The 24,532-nt window shown below is 41.2% G+C and overlaps 2 long non-coding RNA genes across 2 annotated transcripts in view; both read right to left on the minus strand.

Annotated features, from left to right (window-relative positions):
* Positions 1 to 10,509: 10,509 nt before the first annotated feature.
* LOC119866864 lies at positions 10,510 to 18,209 on the minus strand. The gene is made up of 3 exons (XR_005381454.1): positions 18,047 to 18,209; positions 12,512 to 12,672; positions 10,510 to 11,959 (listed from the first exon to the last, which is right to left on the minus strand). It is a non-coding gene; the product is annotated as an uncharacterized LOC119866864 (long non-coding RNA).
* A 408-nt stretch (positions 18,210 to 18,617) lies between these two features.
* LOC102155638 overlaps positions 18,618 to 24,532 on the minus strand; it is a 39,386-nt gene continuing 33,471 nt past the window's right edge. The window contains exon 5 of the long non-coding RNA XR_005381456.1: positions 18,618 to 20,699. This is a non-coding gene — a long non-coding RNA (uncharacterized LOC102155638). The remainder of the gene's footprint in view (positions 20,700 to 24,532) is intronic.

The raw sequence follows: 24,532 nt of genomic DNA on the forward strand, positions 1-24,532 counted from the left end.
GTCCGGAGTCGCACTGTGCTCATCAGGGAGTCTGCTTGGGACTCTTTCCCTCTGCCTCTACTCTGCACTCATGCCGTCTGTCTTTCTCTCTCTATAAAATAAGTAAATAAATCTTAAAAAAAAAAGAGAGAGAGAGAGAGAGAGAGAGAGAAAGTACATCAGGCTTCTCAGACTTCAAGTGGGTCTTATAAAACTACATTTTGATGGGTTTAATATAAATGATCCCCAAACACTTGGATTAAATTTTCCAAGAAGCACGCATGGATTTAAAAATTAGAAGGAAGGAGATCTTGGCAATGTTCGTTTGGGGCCTTCCCAGACTCCAAATGCTTAACTGTTCTGGGTGCCTGGTGGGTTTCTATAATCACATTCAGTGTTTTTTTGTGATGGTGACTCACAGGCTGATTGACTGAAGAGTTGCCTGAGAATGAGGCATTGCCACTGGCCAATCTGCCAAGTTAGATTGAGAACTACTTGAGCTCTCATTGTTCAGGTTGGTTCTCCATATCACCAGATGCCCACAGGACTCAGCCATTCTTCTCCTCTTTGTCACTTGGCACATCCACATAATAAGCACCAATAATTCTGCCACTATCAGCACCCCTCCATTCAATGGGCACTACATGGATAGGAGTGCACTCATCTACCTCCTGTGTCATGCAGGTAAAGCAATGGTGGAGGCAGCACAGAACAGGAAAAGAATAGGCCTTGAAAGCACGGGTTCACAGCACAGTGAACCACTTACTAGCACTTCTTTCAACTCTGCTGCCCCATTTTATCATAACATTGTGAGGAAAAAAGGGGGTAAAAGGTGAAAGAGTGCAGGACACCTAGGAGGTGTCTAATCAATGATAGTTGTTAGTGATAGGCAGCCACCTATTTCAGTTTGTTGTTACTTTTTAAAAATTATGCCTCTCCCTGCTTCCTCTGGAAAAGCAACCTTTTCCCCAGTTGTCTGGTCCCCAGATCAGAATCATAACATGCAGGGATGGTATAAATTGCCTCAGATGGTTTTCTGAAAATGCAGATTCTTGAGTCCCATGTCTGTTTGAAAATGCATTAAAATAATACACACACACACACACACACACACACACATATATGCTGGTCTAGGCATAAATAAATTCTGGAAGTATACACAAGAACCCATTACACAAATCCTATCCAGTAAAATAGGGAGTGGGGGTGAAGAGAATGTAACTCTTCATATTCTACCTTTCTGAACCATTTGGTATGTTTTATTTAAATATGGTCATATTTTTATTTTAAAATTTTAATTTAATAACTACTAAAGAAATAAAAACAACTAAAAGAAAACACAAATAAATATCTGATTTTGAGAGGGGAAAACATGAAAAAAAGTAATTACAAAGATAGAAAATGATGGACTTACATAATAATATAAAACTTTTGTAAATCAATACACTGCCAGTAGAAACACATGTAAAAGCAATGTGACCAAGAAAATGGATAGTCCTCTCGCAAAACTAATCAAGGGAAAAAGAGATATCACAAATTATTAACAATAGGAATGAAAAAAAGGACATCAATATATATCTTACAAATTAAAAAAGTAAAAGATATTATAAAGTCATTTCTGGTAAATACTCTGGAATTTTAGATGGGGTTAGCATAAATTGCTAGCAAAACATAATTTAACAAAACTGATTCAAAAAGAATTAGAAAATCTGAGAAGTCCTATACCTACTGAAGAAATTGAATCTCTGATTAAAAACCTTCCCACAGAGAAAATTACAGGCTAATTTAACTTGACTAGTGAATTATGCCAAACATTTAATAAAGAAATATCTCCTACTGATAAGGGACTAAAGTACTTACTAAATAAAGAGCTCTCTTAAAAGTCAATGAAAAAAGGTCTCATTAAAAACAGAAAACAACACAAGTAGGCAATTTACAAAAAAAAAAAAAAAGGAAAAGAAATTTAAACTACTGATAAACTTATTAAAATGTTCATTCTTTATAATTATACCAAAAAGGAGTTATCATTTTTGTGCTGTTGAAGGTAATACTTATTAATGACCACTATGGACTTTGCAGAGGTGATTTGGCAATATGTAAGAGGCACCTACTAAACCTATGAATCATTTGTCATTTGACCCAACACTTCCACTTATAGGAATTTGTTTTGGAAAATGAACATAGATAAAGAGGAGACGTTTATAAGAATGTCCTTCTATATGTTGCTAATAGTAAAATAATTTCAGGAATCTTAAATGTCCAATGGTAAGTTAAATTAAATAAGCTCTGCCATAATATGTCACAATGACATATTATGCAGCCAATCAGAAGTGATGTCAAAGAATAGTAACAGAGAAAACATTTATAGAAAACAGTGAAAAAATGGTCAGAAAAATAGGATTGGCTTGCTTTTGTGTATATGCACCCACACCTCCCCCCATCTACCCCACCACACAAACACTCATGGGAAGAAAACTAAAAAAACACACAATATGTCCAAGCATTTTTTTCTGCATGGTATGATTCTTGGTGATTTATATTTATTTTGCTTTTTGCTTGACAACATTTTCCAAATCTTATACAGTGAATATCCATTAATTCTATAAGACAGAAAAATTAGTTGGTAAAGCCTGTGGAGATACAAAGATGGAAACACAACAGCACTAAGAGTCTCTGCATTTACCATGTGATAGATGTTTAACTCAATTATTTTCTTAAACATACTGTCCATAGAGTGGACATTATTATCATCCCCATTTTACTGATGAGCCAACCAGACTTGGAGTTTTTCTCAAGGTCAACAAGCCTGTGAATGGTGAAGCCAGGATGCAAATGGAAGCCTTTCTGACTCTGGAAGCTTACATTATGAAAATCACCTCCTAATGTTGGTTGACTACTAGTCAATCCAGTGTCAGAATCTGGAAGAATTTTATAGCAATTATAAAGGCCAGGTAGCTGGTTTTAAGGACACCATTGGTCATCTATTACATGCTATGATGCAAACCAGAACAAAGATGAGATGAGCCACTTTTCATCTGTCATTCAGAAATGGAAGATCTGTACCAAATGAAAAAATAGGCAGACTTCCCTCTCCTGTGTTGGCACTTTTCTTTTGAAGCAGCCTGTGTTGTCCCTGTTTCCCATCTGTACCTCTTTTTTCTGTATTCAGCAGAATAACACACTTTCAGGAAACAACTGGGCAGGAAGTAATGGAGGACTGAGTTTCATCCTGGGAGGTTTGATTCCCACAAGTAAAGAGCTGCGGTGGGAGTGGTCGGGAAGCATTGTTGGTGCATGGGGACTGTCGTGCTTTATGAATTCCATCTGTTCAGAGCATCTGGGACTCATGCGGTGCGGCATGGCAAGATTCTATTTCATTTCAGCTTATCCCTAATTAGATGAAATCCTGCCAGAAATTGGGGGCCAGCTAAAAATTGTGTGCATCAACTCATCATCCACAGACATCAAGTGTAGATCTGAGAAGGTACTCAATGCACCCCACCTGGAGTGGGGCCAAGTGAAAAGCATGCACTCCATGTAGGTATCAGACAACACAAGCTCTCAATGGAGCGCACCTCATTCTAGGATGAGAAGACAGAGTGAAATGTGGGTCTCATGGGGAAAAGTATTGCTGAATAAAAGGAAAAAAGCATCTTTCTCAAGATTCAGAGAAAAGACAGATAACTGAAAAATGGTTTATCATAAGAACCAGGAGAAAATTGTTTGGAGTACTTCTAGGATATAGGAAGACATGACTATGAAATGTGTACAAAAAACTAGGAAAAGTATAGCTTACATGAAAAGTGGCATTGAATGAAAAGAGATACATGAGAGGAGAGAAGAGAGCAGATAGAAAAACTGAAATCCAGTAGTAATCATTCATTTGTTATTTGTTCAGAAAATATGTAATGTTCACCTATGTGCCAAGCACAGAAACAGAAGTAGTAAGGAGCAGAGTTAACATGGTAAAAATTAAATCGGAGATGTAGAAGACAAACTTCAGAAGATTTTAAAAAATGCAGGGAGAACAAAGAGATGAATGTGGCTGAGAAGATGAACGACATTGAGGACAAGAATTGGAGGTCTAATCCAGAAGGAATAGATGTTTCTGGTAATTAAAATAAACAAACAACAAACAAACAAATAAAAACAAGGATGACTGGGGCATATACCATGACCAAAGATAAAGATATTTTTTCCTAAGCTTAAAAAGTAAAATCAAATAAATAGGATATATAAATGGAACTAGCTTACCACATTCCAGGCAAAATCAGTGAAAAGAAAGTCATCTTTAAGCATAACCTGAAATTTAGAAAAATCAACAGTAATTTTTAGAAATGATTTTAAAAACATTCATGCAGGAGCAAAATTACCTATAAAGAAACAGCACCCAGGCCGGCCACAGATCTTTCACTTGTGAAACAAAAAGGCCAGGTGCAAATGTAGCAAAATCGCCAAAATTTTGAGGCAAATGGTCATAAACAAGTAAGTTTAGGCACGGCATAGCTGTATATAAAAATGCAAAGATAGTTTAAAATATGTTAGAGTTTGGAAAATATGAAAATTACTGTAAGTATTCCAACTTATTGAGGATGTGGGGAACAGTGAACAGCACCCATCTTTTGTGCCCAAGTTCTGAGCTGATTTAGAAATAGAAGTTGGGCAGATGGGCTAAAATATTCCCCGTATGTTACTGACAAAGCTCCTATTGGAGAATATGGCTTGTGTCTATGAACTACTGGATTTGCTAACTGAGGGCTAGGATGAGATAGCCGTACCCACAAATATCTCCCTGACGTGGATGTCTGTCCTGGTAAACATTCAGCATGCAGGGGCTGAGCATAACAGATGCTTCCTGAGGGCAGGCTTGATTCAGAAATAATAGGGCAATTCCAAACATGCCTGATTTTTAGACCCAAACTTCTCCACTCTCACTCCCACCCACAAAAAGTGAGGGAGGGGGTGTGAAGGGGGCCAGGTGTTCCACTGGTGATATCAGGAGTAAGGAAGAAGCATCTCCTTTTCCCTTGCTCTATCAATCTGTACCTCCTTTTCCTGCCCCTCTGCCCCCCGCCCCAGTGCAGCTGCCTGAACAATAAGTACAAATGAAAAACTGAAAATTGAGGAAGTTGTGATATAAAAGGTCTGACATTTCTGCTTCTTACTGGAACCTATTCTAAGTAAAAAAAAAAAAAAAAAAAAATAGAAGTCAAGACAAAATTTATGTTATTCATTCCAGCCCTATGTATTATTTAAAAATAGCCCTATTTTTAAATACTATTAATAATAGGGAAATACTTAAATGATTTAAATGATCATCTTTAGGAAATGGAAAAGTGGCTTAAAAGTGATGTTTTTAAAAGATCTTCAGCAACATGGGGCTCTGCAAGAATCAGAATGATATGTACTACAGCCTACAGGAGTTGTATATAGTTTTATCTTGTTTATCAACCAGAACTGATGATGAGTCAGTCCTTTTAATTTTTTTTTTTCAGGTAGATTTTGAGGCCATATCTGAACTCAGTGGGCAGAATGGTGTGAATGAAAGCAGACATGGGGTGTTGTTGTTTGGGGTGGGATGGGGATCAGGGGAGGAAATGGTGTGACTCCTGCCAAATATTTGCCATCCATCCTGTTGGTGTTTAAGGAGAAGGCAAACAAAACAGAGAGGTGAGGAAGTTATACCAAAATGTAAATAGACATAGCCTGAGGGAGTCAGGATCACATGTGGTGTTTTTCCAGCTTCCTCTATGTGTTGCTACTGTGGATGATCTAAGAGCTGGCCTCTTTGGGATTGGCTCTGCAACTTTGGGGCACATGTCACTTAACTTCTCAGTGCTTGGTTTCCTCTTCCCAACAAATTGTGATAGTAATTGCACCCACATCATGAAGTCAAGACTAAGGCAGGTGAGCCAAGATTAAATGCATTAAAATATAATAATGTGTATAGGACAGTGTCCAGCACACAAGCTATAACATACAAAAGTTAGTCATTAGTATTTTTTATTTTATTTTTTTAGTCATTAGTATTAATAGTAGTAGTAAGTGGGCAAATATATTTTTATAATGAGATAAAAAGAAAAGCCAGGAAAAAAAAAATGCAGAAGTGTGAAAAGATGTTTGATAAAATATTAAATAGCTAAATCATTAATATATAATTTTTTTGTTTAATTTGAATGCAATTGATTAAAACTGTTATACATGTGAGAAAATATTTGAGGGGAAATAGCAAAAAATAAAAGACATTTAGGAGATTGAAATTAGGGGTTTTAAAAACCATTTCCTTTTACGACTTTTAAGTTATTTAAAAATATGCATGTGATTTTTAAAAAAACCCTCTCCCGTTTCCTTACAGAAAATATCTTTACCTCTAGTAAATGTTCATAATTGTGTTTGATCAGAATTTCTCTGCCTTTGTCTTGGGAAGAGCAGTCCCTTTTTTCTGGGCTTCATCCTCCTCGGTAACCATGGGGTTTGTACAGATGCTATTTAAAGCTGACTAATCCAAGAGAGGGCATTTGACCCAAGCTGAGCCAATTAGAATCCTTCCTTGGGGAATTTTGAAGTTGGAAGTAGAAAGAATGATATACATATATGGGTGTGTGTGTACATATATGTATATGTGTGTGTGTATGTGTATATGCACATGTACATACTATCTATCAATCATCTATTGAGTGTGTCCTGGTACACATTTACGTCCTTGGTCCCAGATGTACTTCTAACCCTGCCTTTCCTGCAGTTTCATTGTTTAACCCTTGTTCCATTTATGGAGAAACTCTAATATTCAATAAATTTCCCTTTGTGCCTGAGCTACTTTGAGTTGGTTGCAACCAAGAACCATAACTAATTCATACAACAGTTTTTTTAATAATAGCAAACACATAGGGAAGAGTCTTAATCAACAATATCAGGGAATACCTAAATGAATCATGTCACGTCCACATGATGGGAAATTATGCAGTTATTAAAATAATACCTTCAAAGAATATCTGAGAAATCATTTGAGATATTCTTTTTTTTTTTTAATATTTATTTATTCATTCAGAGAGAGCAAGAGAGAGGCAGAGACACAGGCAGAGGGAGAAGCAGGCTCCATGCAGGAAGCCCAATGTGGGACTCGATCCCGGGTCTCTAGGATCACACCCCGGGCTGCAGGCGGCGCTAAACCACTGCGCCACGGGGGCTGCCCCATTTGAGATATTCTTAAATGAAAACAAGAGCCTACATTGGAAGAGGGATGGAGATTGGGGCACCCTCCAGGAAGAAGGACCAGCCTTGAGGTCCAGGAACTTGGCCTGGGAAGGTACTGGTAGGAGGCTAATGTACTTGGAACAAAGAAAGCATGGAGTGATACGGAATTAAATGAAGATGGAAGGTAGGCACTGTGGGCCATTGTCCGGCATTTGAGTTTTATTTTTATTTTTAATTTTTTTAGATTTATTTATTTATTTATTATGATAGAAACAGAGGGAGAGAGAGAGAGAGGCAGAGACACAGGAGGAGGGAGAAGCAGGCTCCATGCCAAGAGCCTGACGTGGGACTCGATCCCGGGACTCCAGGATTGTGCCCTGGGCCAAAGGCAGGCGCCAAACCGCTGAGCCACCCAGGGATCCCCTGGCATTTGAGTTTTAACTCAAAGCAATGGAAAGTCATTGAATGGTTTTGTAGCAGAAGAATAACATGGAAAATTTATACTTTTGGCTTTTGGAAAGATGTTGAACACGTTGAAGATGAGCGAAGGTAGAAGCAGCAGAAGTGATCAGGAGGCTGTCACTAGGGGAGCCATATAATATTTAAAATCTGGACAGGGCAGCCCAGGTGGCTCAGCGGTTTAGCGTTGCTTTTAGCCCAGGGCCTGATCCTGGAGATCTGGGGTCGAGTCCCACGTTGGGCTCCCTGCATGGAGCCTGCTTCTCTTTCTGCCTGTGTCTCCGCCTCTCTCCCTCTCTCTCTCTCATGAATAAATAAATAAAATCTTTAAAAAAGAAATCTGGACAATTTTGAGAGTGAAAATGAGACCTTTTACATTAGGACCATATAGGTTCCAGCCGGGACTTCCCTGGCCAAACCAGGACAGACGGTCACTGAGCTGCGATGGTAGTCCAGGCGAGAGTGGCGACTTGAACTACTAGGGTAGAGACACTGGTAAGCGTTCTAGCCATGGGGACTGAGCGCTGAGTCACAGTCCTCGAGGGGCTGCATTTGGCATAATGCTCTTTGCTTGCTTTCCTTGCTTTGCTGTGTTCAATAGTCAGCTTTTCCTGATGATTTTAATGCCTGTGGACCACTGGTTCTGAAAATGTAGTGAGCATCAGAATCATCTGGTGGGCTTGTTAAAGCAAACTTTTGACCCTCACTGCAGGGGGGGGGGGATTCGTGGTTCAGTAGGTCTGAGGCAGAGCCTGGGAATTTGCATTTCCAACAAGCTCCCAGGTGCTGCTGGAACTCTTGGGCTGGGGACCGTCCTTTGAGAGCCATTGCTTCAGATGTATGATTACCAAGGGCACTCAGGCTCTCCCTGTACCAGGTGCAGTCCAGTTTCCATTATGTATGTTTTTTATGCCTTTTCTGATGCAAGTTTCCTGTTTTTGTTTTTTAAATCTCTGGTGTATCGCTGTTTCCTTGCATTCATGCATTCATGTATTGCCTTATGCAAATGAACAGAGAATCTCTGTGATCTAGTCAGGAAAACTAGGACTAGCCTTATCTGTTGCACTTTGTTCTAAAATTGCCCTGGGCTTAGGGTTTTTGTGTGGGTGGGATTTTTGTTTTTTTGTTTTTTTGTTTGTTTGTTTGTTTGTTTTTGGATGGCGTTGGCTTTAGAATTTCTCACTTCTAAATCATTTCTTACTCCCGATTTCCAGTACCACTTTTTTATGATGCTTCAGTTTTCCTGTATGGGCCAACTGGTGACTAAGCTCACCTTCTGCTCTTTGTAACTGTTCTTGAAGCTGCACTTTTTCTTTAGCCATAGTCCCTGAGGTCTTCCACCCTCTTGCATCCCAGGAACCCTCATCCTTACCTGCATGGCTGTCAGCCCAGTGAGACCTTTCTGTTCCTACCTCACAGCCTGTCTCTGGGGACCAGGTGGCTGCACTGCTCATGAGGCTGCACCGCCTGCAGTGAACGGTCTATCACATCTCTCCGGCCTGCTCTGACTCCCTGCTTCGTCTCAAATCTCTCCTGGTCTCTGCTGACTTTGGGTCCAGTGAATCCTCTGGATTCATCACTCATGAATCCCAATAAGACCGTGTAAGAAGGCATCGCCTCTGAGAACAGTGTTGCCAGGGAGACATTAGCCTAGAAATAGCAGCCACTTTTCTCAATCGTCTTTTCCTGTTCCTGCTTTCAGAATCTTTCCCCTTTTTCACAGCTTCAGGGTAAGAGACAAAACAGCTGTGCTTTATGTTTGAAAACTGCAACTCACATTCAAAATGCCCTGATCCTAGCGGAAAGCCTGTTTTCAGCACTTTTTTTTTTTTGGAGAAGTAGGCAAAACTTATTCTTTTATTTTGATATAACTTTGTGTGTGGTTTTATAATAAAAGTAAGACTTTTCATGGTTGAAAATTTGGAAGATGCTGGAGAGGCCGCTTTTAGGTAAACAACTTGAATGATGGAAGCCTGAGTCAGGTAGAAAGGCCCACAGGGACCCCACTCACAAAATAGACAGGCTTATTGGGTCACCCACCTCAAAATAGCCAGGAGCCCGAGCTACTGGTAGCCAAGGGGCTACTTACAGCATGGCACACGTAACCCAGAAGGAGAATTCAGTACGTTCCCACACATTTTCACCTTCCCCCTTAACTCCAGCCCCCTCCCCGACTGCCTCCTTCTTTGGGACAGACAGTCTCTCCTTTGCTGTCCCGCCGACCACTCCCTTGTTGTGTATTCAATAAACTTCTATCTCCTTTGCTCTGCCTCTGGTGAATTCTTTCACCACGCTGCTAGTCACTACCTGCTGGCCTCCACCTGATGAGGATGCCCTGCAGATGTGGAATGCAAAAATAGGAGAATAATCACTGATGATCCCCAAAATAAAAATCATCCAGAGAGAAGTCTTCAGCACTTTTAAGTCCTCTAGTTAATATTTTTTAGCAGCAAAAAAATCTTTTCTTCCAATAAAATCGTACTTGGAAGCCCAATTTGTAAACAGATGTAGCTGCTTGGGTTGGATTGGAGGCAAGAGACTTGGGCGCAGCTGCTTAACCTGACCCCCCGCTGCCTACCCCAGACCTGCAGGCCCAGCTGCTGGGTGTTTCGCTTTCCTGGGTCTGGGTCATTCCTGTGCAAAACTTAGACCCTACTGGTTCGGTTCGCTGCCAGAGGTGTTCTTTGCCTGACACTCTGGTTGCCAGGGGGTGGGAGGAACAGATGCTATTTTAGGGTGGATGGGCCTTTCAAGTTCCTCGTATTCCATCTTTTCTTAGAGCCTATGGTACCTCTAGTCAGAAGCAGAGATGATTAACCAGAAGCTCAAATCTTTCCTGAAAAATGTATATCCATAACTTTATTTAATGTGGGGGCTCATGCACATTTTCTTTCCCTTTGTAAGTTATATTTTTGAAGATCTCAGCAATTTCCAGTTCAGTGGTAGAATGGAAATCTTCGCATTTAAATAGTAAGTGGTTGAAGTGCTAAATATTTAGGAACAAAGGAGAAAACAATTTGAGTAGAGATTTTGTTCCTGTTGCTCTTAAGCTTGCCCTTTATGTGTCTGTCATGTTTTTTGAACAATTGATCTTTCCTCCGCAAATTTAAATGGTAATGTCTTGCATCTAATATTTTAATTACCACCATTATTAGATAATTATGTTGTGCATATGACTAACCTCAATAAAAAAGCGATGGCAATGGCACTGATTTTCATATAAAGATTTGCTTTCTCTGTCTATTATGAGTGTAATTCAGCGTGCCATAAATACATTGCTGAAAAGGTATGTTTCTAAAATTCTGGCAATTCACATATTTTAAATTTTTGCAATTTCACCTATCTTAAATATACTAGGAAGATTTTATTCAAATGAAAACCCACAACAAGCACATCCTTTTAAAAAGTGATAGTGCTTTTGTAATGTGAGCACATCTGTAACATGAATAGAGGTCTGTATCTTGTTATTTTATAGGTTCCATCCAATCTCGAATTTACTGTGAATTTTCTGAAAGTTGAGCCCATCCTGTCTTGGGTGTTTTCAGCGAGGCACCTGTCTTATTCAGGGAGAGGCAGGCGTCACATTCTTGAGCTGATAAGAGATGCAAGTAACTGAAATGCCTCTCACCTCTAAAACATTACCTTTGCCAGTCTGTACAGTTTGAAAGTTTTTGACCTCGGTGAAGCAGGGTGGGGCGATGACTCTACTCTCCATCACGATCCCATTACTAGGTCTGAGCATCTTTGCCCCTTAACATATGAGATTTCCCCCCCTTCTATCTCGTCTAGCTCTTGTTTTGTGTTCGTGCTAAAACTGTGAATCTAAAAAGCAAAACAAATGAACAAAGAAATAAAAAACAAATTCCTTTTTTGGTGGGGGGCACACACGTGAGCAGGGATCGGGGCAGGGGTTGTGGCAGAAAGAGAGGGAGAGAGAATCTCAAGCAGGCTCCACGTTCAGTATGGAGTCCATCGTGAGGCTCAATCTCACAATCCTGAGATCATGACCTGAGCTGAAATCAAGAGTTGAATGCTTAACAGACTGAGCCACCCAGGTGCACCCCCAACACAGATTATTGAATACAGAGATCAAATTGGTGGTTCCCTGGGGGGAGACTTGTACGGGGACAGATGAAAAAAATAAAGAGGATTAGGAGGTACAAACTTAGTTATAAAATAAATGAGTACAGAGATGAAAAGTACAGCACAGGAAATATAGGCAAAAATATTGTAATAACTCATATGGTGACAGATGGTGACTCCACTTGTCTTGGTAAGCGCTGAGTAACGTACAGAGTTGTTGAATCAGTATGTCATACACCTGAAACTAATACAGCATTGCATGTTAATTATACTTCAATTTTAAAAAAGTAAAAAAAAAATTATGATAGAATTAAAAGGACAGGTTGAGATGAGACTCTCAACTTCCTGACCCTTCATGGAGACCTCAATTACTTTGTATTTAATATCCTTTTGTTTCTATCGGTTGTTTTTAATGTGTAAATGCAGCACTGGGTGCTCTCCTGCTAGTGGATATTTCAGAGAAGAGGCACAAATCCTCTGGGTAAGAATTTTGAAATCGATACCCTCGCAATGTCCCTGCGGCTTCTCCCTCTGCTCCCTGGAGCTGCGGTCCCCCCTAGTGGCCACTTCTCCTCCTAGAGCCTCCTCCTTATTCTGTTGGGCTGCACTGGCTGCCAGCTGGTGGCTCCAGTGTGTTTGAATTAGAGAATCATAGCAAGTTCTGCATCTCTTTGAAATCACTTATATTCAGGGCTTTTTGTTTTATGTTGCATGGCTTCAGATGAGAAGAAGTCCCAGAAGCATGGGAACAGTAGGTAATTGAAATTCCTCGTTTCCCCTTTTGTAAGTTGCCTACCCTCTTCAGATGAATCCTTCCCCTGTTCTCCCAGAGAGAACATGAGCGAGGCATACAGAGACATCGGGGATGAGGGTTTGGGACACAGCACCTCCAAAGGTCCACTCGTGGGAAACCCAGCTCGCTTTGAGCACAGTTCTGTTGATCTGTGTTCCAAAGCCCTACAAGAGAACCAAAGCAGTTCTTTTAACCTCTTAAAGCAATTTGGGTATCTTTAAGGGCCCTGGGGTCTTAGAAATTTCTTTTGTTGAGTTGTAGACTAGCTCATCGAGTGCTGGACTCCTTTGTTTCTGAGCATAAAGTCTTGCACATAGTATGTCCTTAGTATGTGCTGATTGGATAAAACAATGGATAGGTACTTGTGTGTATATGACACCCCATCTGGTTTCATAGGGAAAATGCATTATTTCCTTTGGCTACTCTCCCTTCAGAATCATTGGATTCCTGATAATGGTCCCCGAAGAGATAAACACTTTGTTCAATAACAAAGTATTCCTTTTTTTTAAAAAAAAAAACCTTCTTGAGAGATGAACTGAAACCTCATAGACTGTAACATTGTTTGTTTTAATCTAGGATGCAGATCTGTGAATAGTAGTGATTTGGGGACATTGAATCCATCCATTTTGGAGTCTGATAGAGAGCCTGCCAATCCAATAATTTGGTCCAACGATCAGGATATGTTGCCTTGTGAGAGAACTGGTGTCCAAGGAGGGGCTGTGGGAGTCGCTGGCTGGAGGGCAAGTTCAATGCAGGGAGCTATTGGAGAATTGAATAACTCTAAGCTCCCTGCCAACTCTGTTAGAGGAGTCTGCTGTACTTACTCTAGATTTTAAAATATTCTAGTCTTAGGAGCCAATCATCTCAGCTTTTGTTTTAAAAATTAAAAATGTAAACGAAAGACTATGTATCCTGCAACTAAACAATAGCCTTTGACCCAGTCTTCGCAGGAAATTGCTTCCTTCCTGTGCTAGAATACCTGATGCGTGCTTCTACATTCCAGCATCCTCTTGCCACCCACCTTCACATCCCTTTCCTCTCCCATTCTGTCATATGGCTCTGGGATCATTGCTAGGCATTGCTTTTCCTAGATAAGATGCCCCACCCCTGGCATGGCATGACCCTCGCAAGAAGAGCCCCCTTCTGCTCCCCTCCCCACTTTTGTTCTGGCATTGTCTGGATCTGCTCCACTCCAACTGCTACCTTGCTAAAGTGGAACAAGAGTGGTGAGAATAGAAGGAACACCCTCTACTATCTAGTAAAGTCTGTCACCAGTTCATAACAAAGTGCTCCCTGTGTCTTCAGATAAAGTTCTATGATTTGGCCAAATATCACAGATTGTTGTTGCTCTCGGAAAACTGGGAAGCGGTCTGAACCGGAAAGCAAAGCCCCAGGGGAGAAAGTGGAACAATTGTCATAAGGGGATTTGGGTCTCCTGGGGTGGAAGGAACTGATATCCCAAACTCTGTACCCTGAAAGAGTCAAAGTTAGGGAGTCCTGTTGAGTGGACCACTGAGATGGACCCTGGCTAAAGGTCCTTTGAAGTAAAATTGCCCTAAAGTAGCATGGGGATGCGGTTGGTGGACAAGTGTGGCATTGGCTCTGGGATGGTCTGAGTTTTTGCAAAGGTCCCAACTCTCCTGGGAGTGGCCAGGTGGTGATCTTAAAGGATTGGTCCCAGAGAGGCCTGTAAGAGTCTGATGCTTTCTTTGCGGGAGCAGAATGCTGGGGCATTTGTTCTCTTTCAACGAGCTTTTATAAAATACTCAGTACTGTGGCAGGTACGATGGCAAGCCAAGTCTTTGCAGCTAAGTCCTCGTGTTGTTTCTGTAGTCTAACATGTGATGAGCTGAGGATTAAAACACAGGTTCTTCCCACTTTGTCCAGTTTCTAAACCATTATGAATCCCAGAGCTGGGTGGCCTTTGTATCTCAATGACTGACACGAGGTCAAGCCAAAACACTGACACAAGATGTCTGGTGGAATTCTAGAAATGAGCAAGTGGGTGAGGATGACATGGGGGCTGGAATGCTGGGGTCTGCCTGGCATTTCCAAACTCTATATGGATAATCAGCATTTTAGCATTCCCTGCTTGTAAAAAATCGAGCTTTATAGAGTGAGTGTGTGTGTGTGTGTGTGTATGTATATACATATATATATACATAAAACAAGGCTCAAAAATATCTCCCAGATTCTTCTGTGATCTCATATCCTGAGTGTCCTTTCAATGCCTATCCATTTTATTTCAGACTCCTGGTTTGCAGCACACAATGTAATATGACCTCATCACTCTAAGTAACAAGGCCAACATCTATCTTAGCATTTCAAGAAAACATAACCATTGGAAATTTGTCACAAATTATACAAAAAAAAGGGGGGGACTTGTGACATACCTATGCTTTTTTTCATTTCAGGTATAAAGATACTAATTTTGTTTTGAGAGACTACTGCATTTCCAACAGTGCTAAATCTTACCTATTTTTTTTCAAGCATGCACTTTAGAATGACATGAAAATTACTTGATTCTTAAAAAATAGTTTTATGTAATAATTTATTAGAGCAAGGACTAATTTGATACTATTTCTTTGGGGAAAGAAAAATTATATGTTAAAAGATATCACATCCAGACTCCAGGTAAAATTTACTTTCAGAAATCTTAATCATGGTCCCTTCTAGTTTAATGATCATTAAATTTGTCTTGTAATCAATTTGAAATAAACCACAAAATAGTAATGAATGGAATTGGCTATAATTTAGGAGAAACCTGGCAACTTAAGGTAATAAAATAGGATTGATGAGAATGGAATGAAAAATGAGTCCGCCGTCAACAGTATAATTTATACAGGACTTGGACTCTAGGGTATTTTGAAGTCATAGGAAGCAGCTAAAGGACTCTGGATAAAGGGATTCTTTCCTTTTAAATGCATCTAAATATTATTCTATAACATTTACTCCTAAATTAAATTGGTTTTACTATAAATTTTAGCTTCAATTAAATACTTATTGAGTGAGGTTTCCCTTTGCTCTGGTTGGTGGCAAGCAAATAGAAAGTAACTTAAATTAAAAATAATGTTTTGGACAGTTGGGAGATAGCTTCATGGAATTGAACAAAAAGCTGAAATACTATACTGAAGTTTTAATGATCAGCCTTATTACACCTCTCTCTTCCTCCCCAGAGTTTGGGAGCAGGTGAAAGGTGCATATATAGGACTTATAAAGATGTAGATTTTAAAAATCATCTTTTAAAAAAAGATTTTATTTGAGGGAGAGACAGAGAGAGATAGCAAGAGAGAGCAGGAACAGAGAGGAGAGGAGAAGCAGGCTCTCCACTGAGCGGGGAACCCGACTTGGGGCTCCATCCCAAGATCCTTGGATCATGACCTGAGCCAAAGGCAGACACTTAATTGACTGAGCCTCCCACGCACCCCTAAAAAAATCTTTATTGCCTAATAAAGCTGATTGGACAGTGTGGTTTTCAATGTGTGGCCAAGTGGGTTTACTGATACACCATCTCTGAATTAGACTTACACATGGGGACCTTGGTAAATCTGTTTTTTGCTTCGGGCAGTTCAAATTCAACATGTCATTTTAATTTGTGTGTGTGTGGGGGGGCGTTTAACCACTGTACTGAGATATATAGCACACACACCATACAATTCATCCACTTAAAGTATACGATTCAGTGTATGTTAGTATATTCACAGAGTTGTACAAACAAGTTGTACCAACACACTTAGGAATGCGGGACCTCTGACCTTCAATTTTAGACTATTTTTATCACTTCAAAAAGAAACCCTGGACACTTTAGCTATCACTCCCCAAATCCATTCCCTGTTCTCGCCAGCTTTAGGTAACCACTAATATCCACTAATATATTTTTTGTCTTTATGGATTTATCTATTCTGGACATTTCATATAAGTAAAATCATACATATCATACACTGTCTTCTATGACTTTTTTCACCTAGCATATTTTCAAGTTCATCCACAGTATAGCATGTGTCAGCATTTCATTCTTCTTTATGACCAAATAATATTCCACTGTATGACAATACTGAATTTTGTTTATCCATTCATCAGTTGGTGCTTCTGTTTCCTCTTTTTGACTATGGGAACAATGCTGCTACAAACATTCACATACAAGAGCAGAAGACTAAATAGACATTTTTCCAAAGAAGACATACAAATGGCTGCAGACATATGAAAAGATGCCGAATACCATTCATCATTAGGGAAATACATATCAAACCCATGATAAGATGTCACCTTACACCTGTCAGAATGGCTAAAATTAACAACAGAGGAAACGAGATATTAGTGAGAATGCAGAAAAAGGGGAACCCTCTTACATTCTGGGTGGGAATACAAACTGGTGCAGCCACTCTGGACAACAGTATGGAGGTTCCTCAAAAGTTAAAAATAGAACTACCCTAAACCCAGCAATTGTACCACTGGGTATTTACCCACAGTATACAAAAATACAGATTTAAAGGGACATATGCACCCTGATATTTATCAACAATAGGCAAATTATGGAAAGAGTCTAAATGCCTATTGACTAATGAATGGATAATGATATAGTACACACACACACACACACACACACACACAATGGAATATTACTTAGCCATCAAAAGAATGAAATCTTGCCATTTGCAATGATGTGGATAGAACTAGAGTATTATGCTAAGTGAAATAAGTCAGTTGGAGAAAGACAAATACCATATGATTTCACTCTTATGTGGAATTTAAGAAATAAAACAGATGAATATATAGGATGGGAATTATAATTTGGCTTTTTGATTATAGGCATTCTAGTGGTTGTGTTTTTAATTTGCATTTCCCTGGTGACTAATAATGTCCATAATTTTTTCCTGGGCTTATTGGCCATTTGTACATCTACTTTGGAGAAATGTATGCACAGATCCTTGGCCTATTTTTTTAACTGAGTTATTTGTCTTTTTATTGTTGAGTTGTAAGAGTTCTTTATATATTCTAGGTACATGTTTCATATCAGATATAGGATTTGCAAATATTTCCCCCATTTTATCAGTCATCTTTTCACTTTCTTGACAGTGTTCTTTGAAGCACAAAAGTTTTTCATTTTGATGAAGTCCAATTTATCTAGTTTCGTCTTTTGTTAACATGTTGATTGTTAAGGGACTAATCATTTGTGAACACTAGTCATTGTGAACACATGTGTTGATTGTTAAGGGACTAATTTATGAACACATTATTTCTTGCTTTCTATTACTTACTTTTTAAAATATCTTGAGATTACTGAAAATCTTACAGTCTACAACCCATACCTTGAAAGAAACTGCTGTTAGATCTATTGTTTATCTTTGTGCAGTGCCACATTATAAAGAAATATTTCTTTATTTCTGTAGTATTTTTCTTAATAACCATGACCAACTACCATTCTTTAACCTGACCCATGCCTTAGTCCTAGAGTTTGATTAGTACATATCTTTATAACTTGCACCAAATTCTAGCAGACCTTTCCCATCACTAGCACAAGCTCAAAATATTTTTTACCTAGCATGAAATTTTTAAAAAATCCTTGCACTTTTTATCTTTTTCTTGAATCTGATGGCTATTTCAGTTGAGGGAATCAAATTGTATATTTGTTGAAAAAGTCAATCTTTTCTTCCATATCCTAAAAGCTGAGAGAAAAATGTTTATTTATATATGATAGGTCCCCAAGAACACACAAAAATCTCCTTAATGAAGTCTTTCTGATCAGAAATTTCACTTTGCTTTATTTTTTAAAAAGATTGATTGATTGATTGACTGATTTATGAGAGACACATAGAGAGAATCAGAGACACAGGCAGAGGGAGGAGCAGGCTCCCCACGGAGAGCCCGCAATGTGGGACTCCATTCTGAGATCCAGGATCACAGACACTTAACCACTGAGCCATCCAGGTGTCCCTTCCCTTCCCTTCCCTCCCCTTTCCTCCCCTTCCCCTCCCTCCCCTTCCCTCCCCTTCCCCTCCCTCCCCTTCCCTCCCCTTCCCCTCCCTCCCCTTCCCTCCCCTTCCCCTCCCTTCCCCTCCCTTCCCCTCCCTTCCCCTCCCCTCTCCTCCCTTCCCTTCCCTTCCCTTCATTTACTTGCTTGCTTACTTACTTTTCTCTCTGTATCGTTCCAGCTGTCCTCTCTTTAAATCTCAGGTCGAATTCATAGGTGTTCAGGATGTTTCTAAAGTTATCTAGGTGAGTTGGTGGGACCGGATGAGTTGAAGACCCTACCCTTCCACCATCTTGCCCTCCTCCTCTTCCCTTTGTTTTAGAAAGCTCTCCAAACAGGTGTTTTAGAAGTTACTGCTGGTTGGGCAGAATTTCAGTTGATACATGATAGCATTTTCTTGTTTCATTTTTTAAAAGATTTTATTTATTTATTCATAAGAGACACAGAGAGAGAGAGAGAGGCAGAGACACGGGCAGAGGGAGAAGCAGGCTCCATGCAGGGAGCCCGGTGTGGGACTCAATCCCACAACTCCAGGATCACGCCCTGGGCTGAAAGCAGCACCAAACCGCTGAGCCACCCAGGATGCCCTCTTGTTTCATTTTTAAGCAATATTTTGAACTCAGAAACTGCTGCGTTTATAGAATTTTTAGTTATAAATCCCATCAGATTAGAACTATCCAGTGAAATTTAAAGAGTGCTTTTAATCTATTTGTTCACATTATTCCTTACTCAAGTGTAGGAAATCTTGTAACTTGAATCCCTCTTTCCTTACAAACCCACCCTTAAGAAGGTCTTATTTCTTCTTTTCTGCGTGGGGAAATAGGTGTTAATGGACACACTTATCCAGGGCTTAGATGTTTGTGAGTCTCTATTGATATCTGAGTAGAGAAATGTATTTCAGATTATGAATGATCTGAATGTTTTGTTGATCTGTTTCAAAACCTTCCAAAGGAATAGTAGGATGTATCTCCTTTAGTATCTTTCACCTGGAAGGGACACAACACCGTTCAGGAGAGCTAAGGTAGGCTATCAAAAACAGCACTTAGGCTGCAGTTCCCAAATCTGGCCGACCATCTGCATCACCTGAGTAGCCTGTAAAAGCCTGGCTCCAGCTGCTACAGCAGTGGCTCAGACTGGAGAAAACCAGACAAGGCAAAGTATCAAAGGTGTGATGATTACCTGCACTCTAAGTGGTGGCTTACTGGAATAGTAGAGATCAGAAGCCATAAAAGTTGCACGTGATGACCAACTGGTGAGAGAAGGATGTATGTGTGCAATAGTTCGAGAACCAAAAAGACTGGAGCAGAATACAAGGTAACTCACTGAGTCTCTTCACCTTTCCCTGCTCTACCACACTCAGGAATATATTTAAAAATCTATTTATTAATATCTTAAAATGTACAACTCAAAGGGGAAGCTAGCTGATCTATACTATTGTTTAAATTCAAAATATATGTAAATGTTTAGTACAATGGTCGTTTCCAAACCTTAGTCTTCGTTAGATCATCTGAAGAACATTAAAATACACAGATTCATAGGCCTCATCTCTTTCATTGGATCAGAATCTCTGAGGATAGAGCCTGGATATGTGTTTGTGGAGAAAGCCCTCCAGGTGACTCTGAGTAACAGACATCCCTGCTTCTGGGCGAGTGCAGGTGAAGTAAATCAAGTCCCCGTGTTTTCACATTTTTCATCAAATAACACTGAGAAGCTAGGATCCAAAATGCAGCTGGGGCTGTGCCTTGCAGTAGTGGTCCTCAACGATGTTGGCTAGAAATCTTCAAGGAAATGTTAGCTTTGTTTGTAAAATGGAGACCAGCAAGAAGATAAACTGGAATTACTCCATTTGGTGGCAATGTGGGAGGTAGAGGTACCGGAGATGAGCTGCATCCTCTCGCTGGCTGAAAGAAGACTGGGAAGGAACCCCCAGGGCTGTGAGGGTGGCATTTACAAAACTGTGTTTCATTTTCTTCTTCTGGCTTTCCCACTGGGGATTCCTGGGTTTCTGCTAACATCTCCGTTCTTCTTGCTCTCAGGAATCAGAACCAAGAAGCCAGGAAGCTGCCTTTAGGGGGCATCTACTGCCCCCACCTTTCTCCTTCCTTCATTCTTGGGACATAAAGCCCTTGATGCTCTAGATGTGATCCTTATTCTCAGACAGTAGGTACCAGCATGGATTTTTAACTATTGATCTTTCCTGGTGAACCAAGCTGGACCAAGCTAGAAGGAAAGGTGATGGTTAAAACTAAGTAACATTCCTTAGATGCCTCTCTCCAGGGCCCTACTCTCTCCAGGTGAGCTTCTAAATGCCTTCTCTTCACACAGATCTCTCGGAAGGCCCAGCCCTATCAGCTCTCAGATATTCATAACTCCTTTACTTCTAGTAGAGGCTCCACTCCCTGATATCTTGATGGCTTCATATTAGAAATGAAGTGGAGGGAGGCTTAGATCAATATGACCTCCTGCAGCCTCTTCTCCCTGGGCTATTATCTCATCTACTTGTAGTTTACCAGTGATTTACTAGTCACACCGCTCTGCTCTGGAGTCTTTCTAGCCTCCTCCATCACTCTGTCCTGTGATGTCCTGATGACCGAGTTTTCACCCAGAGGAGGTTGGAGACAGAAGGATAGGCTTGGGTTTTATGGCAGCTCCTCAGCTCTGGTAGTGGCCAGAATCGCATGTGTAATTTTGGAAAAGTCACTCAGCTGCCCTGAGTTAACAGCTCACCTGCGAAATGGGTCTAGATAATCTCCAAGTGCTCTTCAGTTTTAAAAAATGGTACTACCTCATCTATGACTCTTCCTTCTTCCCTTTTCTCATATTGTATCAGTGGTAAGATCACCTCTTCTTCCATTTCAGTAAGTAAACTATCTGTCCCTACCCTTGCATTCCTCCTGCCCCATGGCTCATTCACAACCTCATCACCTTACAACTAGACAATAGCAACAGGATCCAGTGTTCTCCATTTTCTTCCCATCAAAAACATCAAATTGCCAAACACATTTTTCTAAACACCTCTTTTTGTTTTGATATTACTCTAATCAGAAATCTATAATGACTTGCCACTTCCAACCAAACAAGACATTAATCTTTTGTCTTGTATTTCAGAGTCTCAGCAGACTTATCTGAACTTCCATTTCCAAACTTATGTTCCATTCCTCTCCTATTAGGAGCTCTTCTCCTGTCCCAAACCGTTCTAGTTATTCTTTCCATAATTGTTTTATACCTCTTCATCTGAGTCTCTTCCAAAATATCTTCTTTTCTTACCCATGTTTAAATCTTACCTTCTCTTGTGCTTAGTAGGGAGTTCCCTTTGTGTCTGCCAGCCTATAAGGGTCTCTGGTCCCACCCAGGTACTATTGAGGCTCACTGCCTATATGACTTTTGGCTTTGACTAAGACTTAGATCTTTGAAGACCCGGATGATATTGGATTACTATTCATTCCTCCTCAGGGTATAGTTAGTACCTTCTACAAAATGTGTACTCAACGGAATCTATTGAATATTAGGTGCTTAGTTATTGGCTACTTAAAAGCATAATCTCGAGAGGAGGGGCAAGACGGCGGAGGAGCAGGGTCCCCAAATCACCCGTCCCCACCAAATTACCTAGATAACCTTCAAATCATCCTGAAAATCTACGAATTCGGCCTGAGATTTAAAGAGAGACCAGCTGGAACGCTACAGTGAGAGGAGTTCGCGCTTCTATCAAGAAATAGAAACATTTCTATTTTCTATTTCATTTCCTGCGCTTCTTTTTCGCGGGAAAAAGAAATAAAGACACAAAAGGCCTCCGAGGGGGAGGGGCCCGCGAGGAGCCGGGCTGAGGCCGGGGCGAGTGTCCCCAGGACAGGAGAGCCCCGTCCCGGAGACGCAGGAGCTGCACCGACCTTCCCGGGCGGAAAGGGGCTCGCGGGGAGGTGGAGCAGGACCTAGGAGGGCGGGGATGCCCTCGGGCTCCCGGGGACACTAACAGACACCTGCGCCCCGGGAGATGCGCCGAGCTCCCTAAGGGCTGCAGCGGGCACGGCGGGACCCGGAGCAGCTCGGGGGGCCCGGGGGCGGCTCCACGGAGGGGGCTGCGGGGCGGGAGCAGCTCGGGGGGGCTCGGGGGCGGCTCCGAGAAGAGAGGCGGGGCGGGAGCGGCTCGGGGGGCTCGGGGGCGGCTCCGCGGAGGGGGCTGCGGGGCGGGAGCACGAATCCACCAGCGCAGGCCCCGGAGCACAGGGCGCCGGGACACACCCAGGATCCGGCCTCCCCCGGGACAGGCAGAGGCCGGGAGGGCCCAGGACAGCGAGGACGCTCCTGCCCCGAGCTGAGCAGATCAGCGGCCCCGCCCCGGAGCCTCCAGGCCCTGCAGACGGAGAGCTCCGTGGTGACTGCGGGGGCTGACTCCAGGGCTCCAGAGCTGCCGCAGCCACTGGGGTTGTTCCTTCTGGGGCCTCACGGGGTGAACAACCCCCACTGAGCCCTGCACCAGGCAGGGGGCAGAGCAGCTCCCCCAAGTGCTAACACCTGAAAATCAGCACAACAGGCCCCTCCCCCAGAAGACCAGCTAGACGGACCAGTTCCAGGGGAAGTCAAGGGACTTAAAGTACACAGAATCAGAAGATTCTGTTTTGTTTTTTGTTTTTTGTGTTTTTTTTGCTTTTTGATTTGTTTGCTTCCCCCGCCCTTTTTTTTCCCTTTCTTTCTCTTTTTCTTCTCATTTTTTCTTTTTTTCTTTTTCTCTTTTCTTTCCTTCTTTCTCTCCTCTCTTTTTCTCCTTTTCCCAATACAACTTGTTTTTGGCCACTCTGCACTGAGCAAAATGACTAGAAGGAAAACCTCACCTCAAAAGAAAGAATCAGAAACAGTCCTCTCTCCCACAGAGTTACAAAATCTGGATTACAATTCAATGTCAGAAAGCCAATTCAGAAGCACTATTATACAGCTACTGGTGGCTCTAGAAAAAAGCATAAAGGACTCAAGAGACTTCATGACTGCAGAATTTAGATCCAATCAGGCAGAAATTAAAAATCAATTGAATGAGATGCAATCCAAACTAGAGGTCCTAACGACAAGGGCTAATGAGGTGGAAGAACGAGTGAGTGACATAGAAGAAAAGTTGATGGCAAAGAGGGAAACTGAGGAAAAAGACAAAATAATGAAAAGGCCATGAAGATAGATTAAAGGAAATAAACGACAGCCTGAGGAAGAAAATCCTACGTTTAATTGGAGTTCCCAAGGGCGCCGAAAGGGCCAGAGGGCCAGAATATGTATTTGAACAAATCATAGCTGAAAACTTTCCTAATCTGGGAAGGGAAACAGGCATTCAGATCCAGGAAATAGAGAGATCCCCCCTAAAATCAATAAAAACCTTTCAACACCTCGACATTTAATAGTGAAGCTTGCAAATTCCAAAGATAAAGAGAAGATCCTTAAAGCAGCAAGAGACAAGAAATCCCTGACTTTTATGGGGAGGAGTATTAGGGTAACAGCAGACCTCTCCACAGAGACCTGGCAGGCCAGAAAGGGCTGGCAGGATATATTCAGGGTCCTAAATGAGAAGAACATGCAGCCAAGAATACTTTATCCAGCAAGGCTCTCATTCAAAATGGAAGGAGAGATAAAGAGCTTCCAAGGCAGGCAGGAACTGAAAGAATATGTGACCTCCAAACCAGCTCTGCAAGAAATTTTAAGGGGGACTCTTAAAATTCCCCTTTAAGAAGAAGTTCAGTGCAACAATCCACAAAAACAAGGACTGAATAGATATCATGATGACACTAAACTCATATCTCTCAATAGTAACTCTGAACGTGAACGGGCTTAATGACCCCATCAAAAGGCGCAGGGCTTCAGACTGGATAAAAAAGCAAGACCCATCTATTTGCTGTCTACAAGAGACTCATTTTACACAGAAGGACACCTACAGCCTGAAAATAAAAGGTTGGAGAACCATTTACCATTCAAATGGTCCTCAAAAGAAAGCAGGGGTAGCCATCCTTATATCGGATAAACTAAAATTTACCCTGAAGACTGTAGTGAGAGATGAAGAGGGACACTATCTCATACTT

This window comes from Canis lupus, chromosome 30 (genome assembly GCF_011100685.1).
Source record: "Canis lupus familiaris isolate Mischka breed German Shepherd chromosome 30, alternate assembly UU_Cfam_GSD_1.0, whole genome shotgun sequence".
In the NCBI taxonomy this organism is placed as follows: Eukaryota; Metazoa; Chordata; class Mammalia; order Carnivora; family Canidae; genus Canis; species Canis lupus.